Source organism: Nothoprocta perdicaria, unplaced genomic scaffold (assembly GCF_003342845.1).
Source record: "Nothoprocta perdicaria isolate Ctin4 unplaced genomic scaffold, notPer1 scaffold_8, whole genome shotgun sequence".
Lineage (NCBI taxonomy): Eukaryota > Metazoa > Chordata > Aves > Tinamiformes > Tinamidae > Nothoprocta > Nothoprocta perdicaria.
The window spans coordinates 2,469,321-2,473,946 of record NW_020456087.1 but is presented as its reverse complement, the minus strand read 5'-3'; positions in this window follow the sequence as shown (position 1 = coordinate 2,473,946).

Below are 4,626 nucleotides of genomic sequence, written 5' to 3'. Positions count from 1 at the left end.
GAAAACAAAACACAAGGGAGCTGCCTTTAAGAACGCTTATCACCATGGTACAAAATAAACACTAAAAGTTGGCATCTCTTGACAGATTTCAAAAACTAAGATGTGGCTGATCAGAAACATACTGTTCTGCCTCCAAAATCACTCTATTAATATTCCTTATATCTCAAATCGAAATGTGCATCATATACAGATTTAAGTAAGACGAGTTGTGGCAGTTAGATGCTGCTGCAGAGACCTAATAAATAAAATGGAGAGGATATGGGTCTTTCAAAATGGTTAGTTACCCATTCTCGGAAACACCCTGAAATTCACAGGTTCTCACCTTCTCGTAATACATGCTTTCAGTGGGTACTCCATCTTTTTAACTGATTTGGTCTACAGATAGCACTTTGCCGCCTTATACTAAGGAGCAATTGGTTTACTTTATCCGTAAGTGCTCTTAGGTTGCTTTAAAGCTSTGTTATTCTGTGGTAGCCTGTGGTGAAACATGTTTAGGTGCAATCTAACTTGACATAGCTGGTTTTAAAGTGATCCTTGCTAAATAGTTAAAGTGGCTATTCCCAAAGGTTCACCTTAGTCTACAAAGGGCCATTGTTCCAGGCTCCCTCTAGTGTCAGCGAGCCTGTTCCTTGGGAGATAAAAGTGTGCTGGAGCTGATTTTAAGTCACCTTGTAAATTAATCTGTCTCTCACCATTGACTTGGTATGGAGTCTAAGAAGAGCGGCTTTGGTAGGTTTTACTTCCTTCAGTATGCTTGGTTTAGCTTCCATGAATACTTTCTCCCTTTTCTTGCCTCCAAAATAAAATTTATTGCAAAAAGATTAAATCATATCTTTATGCAAACTGTCATATAAACACACACATGTGCATTGACCAGGCTTCATGAGATAAGAAATTGATGTTTCATGAGATAAGAAATTGAAGCAGAAAGCTTCATAACTCTAAATGTAAATCGTACTGCTACATGTTACCACATGTATGAATCAGGTTGTGGTAGGATGAAGTACACTCTGAAGAGCTTCATTTTTGAACTGAAGAAAAGTTTCCCTATATAATTTCAGTGTTTTGCTGGACTTTTCCCGGATTTCTATTTGTTAGTTTTCTCAATTATCTTGTTAGAACAACAAACTCATACGATTACTGATGAAGTATTAGGTAACAAGTAGCAATGTGAAATAATTATAATTCCTTGCTTACAAGTATCTATCAATACTAGAAATGAAAGCAAGAGAACAATTAATCTTTGGTAGGTCACCTGCCTGTTAAAGCAAACAAAAATTCCAATTTGTTCTGACTATAAAAGAATCAATTTCCTGCTTCATGATCAACCCTTTTCCTTTACTGGCAATTCAGAAACAACACAATTTTAATATTTTAGCATATTTAAGCTGTTGGTTACTACTCTTCATACCATTTTTAACCAATAATAACCAAATAATTTCCAAATCCAGCTACTCACTTTTTTGATTATTTTATTCTATGGGATTTTATCTTAAGAAATTATAAAACTCCAATTAGATTCATTTTTTCCCTCACTATCTTTTGGGTCTTTTTATTGTTGTTGTTTAAAACCACTTTCCATAAAATTTTCCTGKACTATTCTTTCTTCATTTTTAGGGAATAAAGACACATCTCCCACGGTCTGGTCCTCTGGCATCGTTATCTGTTTAAGTGAAAGACTGTACAATTGTATTAGCAGTTCAACCACTTCATCTTAAATTACTTTGGAATGCATRTATACTACTCTTTTCTGATTAGTTTTATTTCTTTAATTCATCATTTTGTTACAGTACCTTCACTTCTCAAACTTTAATATGTAACAGGCCTTAAATTTTTCAAGTTGGAAAGAGACTTCATCATAGAATCACAGAATCCTTAAGGTTGGAAGAGACCTCCAGATGTCATCCAGATGTCCAACCCCACCGCACACACAGGGTCACCTAGGGCACGTGGCACAGGGCTGCATCCAGGCGGGTTTTAAAGATCTCCAGAGAAGGAGACTCCACAACCTCTTTTGGCAGCTTTTTCCAATGCTCTGGCACCCTTGCTGTCAAGAAATTTTAACTTTTGGTGCTTCAGTTTGTGGCCGTTTCCTCTAGTTCTATCAGTGGCCACCACTGAAAGGAGATCAGCCCCATCCTCTTCACTGCCTCCCTTGAGGTATTTATACACACTGACCAGGTGCCCCCTCAGCCTTCTCTTCTTCAGGCTGAACAGGCCCAGCTCTCTCAGCCTTAAATATGTCAGCCTTCTTAATACATACTGTGCAAAGAAGCAATTTAGAGTATCCAACACTTTGATCCTCCTCAAATGACTGCCCTTCACTTTGCAGATCACCAATTTAAAGTTTTGAGTTTGTAGTTTTTAATATAGATATTMTTTAGTGAATCCACAGATAGGTATAAACAACCCTCTAGTTTCAAACATTCAAACCTTCAAACATTTTATTAAAACAATTACTTTACTCTTTTTCTTAGGAAGAGGCCACTTTTAGGGAAAGCATTATTTACTTCTAAGCTTTTCATCTTAAGAAAGTGAAACAAACAGATAATCTAGATACTACTCTGGGCTTCCAAAAAGAGACCAGTTTGTACATTGYAACCTGTAAGATTTTGTATCCACTGAATTTTCTAACTGCAATGAGCTATACTTTGCCTAACAAAACAAAGGGTTATCTTGGCAGGCAGATCTAGTTTTGATGTAAGTGTCCTTGGACAGAAACTATCTAAACCAACCTGTAGGTTTGTATAGACACAGTGTGGTTTTCTTTTGCCCAAAGGAATTTCAGAAGCTCAGTTTGCACTTGTGTTTTGGGACAAAAGGGAGAAAAGCCAGCATGAAAACAGTGTGAGGTATGTTCAAATCCATTGCTCACAGCAGGGAAAAAACAACTGCTTCTTTTCCAGTTTCTGGTGACCTGCCATATGTGCAGATCATAGTGCAGGGATGCAAATCCAAAATTGCACGTTCAACGTGGCTTCCTTATGTGATTGTTGGTTTCCAAACGCCGGGTCACGTTACAGACACTGCCAGGGACCAGACCATGCTCAGCTGCAGCTTGGTGTTCAGATGCAGCCCGTAGAAGGCGGCTTGGGAAAACTCCAGTCCAGTTGATGGGCTCTAGACACCGTTTGAGTGCTAGGCTGTGCCATTAGAGAGACTCAGGGGCTCAGGAGGATCCCAAAGCAGTCTTATTTTTAGAGAGATACCATACCTGAGAACACTGTAAAGTGCTTTTACTTCGACATKGCTGTTCCTGTAGCCTCAGTTACTCGGCTGCAATTTTACCTGCTTTCCCGTTCATCTCCTTTGTTTCCTACTTAGAGCAGACTAGCAAACTCACTCACTGTTTCCAGGACAGGTGATAAGGGAGAACAAAGACTGAAAGAGGTTTATTAAATATTTGTTTATAGAGATGTTATTGGGATTGACTTCTATCTTCCTATTTAAATAGGATTAAAGGGATTAGCTTGAATAATAGAGGCATACAGCACATTATAAATACTTATGCTCCATTTAATTAATAGGTTTGGATATGAACATAAGATACATCAAATTATTCCAGAATAGCCTATGATTACATTATTTTAAATAATAGAAAAGAAACTCATGAGTCATTAATAAGGAGATGACTTTGGAAAAAGGCAAACTCATTCAGCAAATACAATGTTTTACAAGACACATTTTCTATTTATATGTATAGTTAATAACATCTATTATGCAGTCTTCAACTTAGAAGCCTATGTTTGCTGAGAAAAGTGCTTTAAAACAGATATTTAATTACATGGTGTGAGAGTTCTTTTGGCAGCATCAAAAGGGAGAAAGTCATTTGTGTTTTAATGAATGTTTTGAAGGAGAAAAACAACTTTAGTTAAGTACTCCACAAGTTTCAAGCAGTAAGAAGAGAATGTAGATTACAATTTATTCTTTCTGACAAATGTCAGCATAAAAATGACYGAAAAATATGCTATATTCACTTTACTATGAAAAAAAATAATTTTAATGCACAACTTACCTTCTTTATCCTTTGCTTCTGTTTTGTGTAACAGAAGCAATCACAGCATTGCGCAAGTGAGCTGGAGGGAGGGAAAGGGGCATTTTAAAKGGTGCCTACAGTGCTCTTCCGTATCTTTTGTTAAGCAAAGCAAGTGAAAGAATACATGCAGCTCAAGAAAAGGGAGATCTAAGATGCACCTACCTCTCTGCCTTTTAATTCTTCATTAAAAAAAAAAAAAAAAGACCTACCTCTCTCCCACACTAGCTTGTATGCTTCTATCTAAGCATTAACCATATGGTTGTTTTACAGATATGAGAGTGCTGTAGCCAATAGCTTGCCCAAGGTCATCCAAATTTGGTATCCCTGGATAGTAATGCTGTAGTGTGACAACTGAAACAGCACACTGGCTGCAATATGAAAGCCCCCAGGTAGTTTCTTAGGGCTAGTTGCCATACAGGACTCTTCTCTCTACAGAAGAAATAAGTAAAGCACTTTATAGATCATATTGTAAAGAGTTTCCCATTTCTAACAATGTGCTCTGCTAATGTGTCATTCTGAGACATTAAAGGCCTAAGTCAATGCACTTACACAAGCGAAACGTGTGACAAGTGCATTTTGTTCAGCGAAAC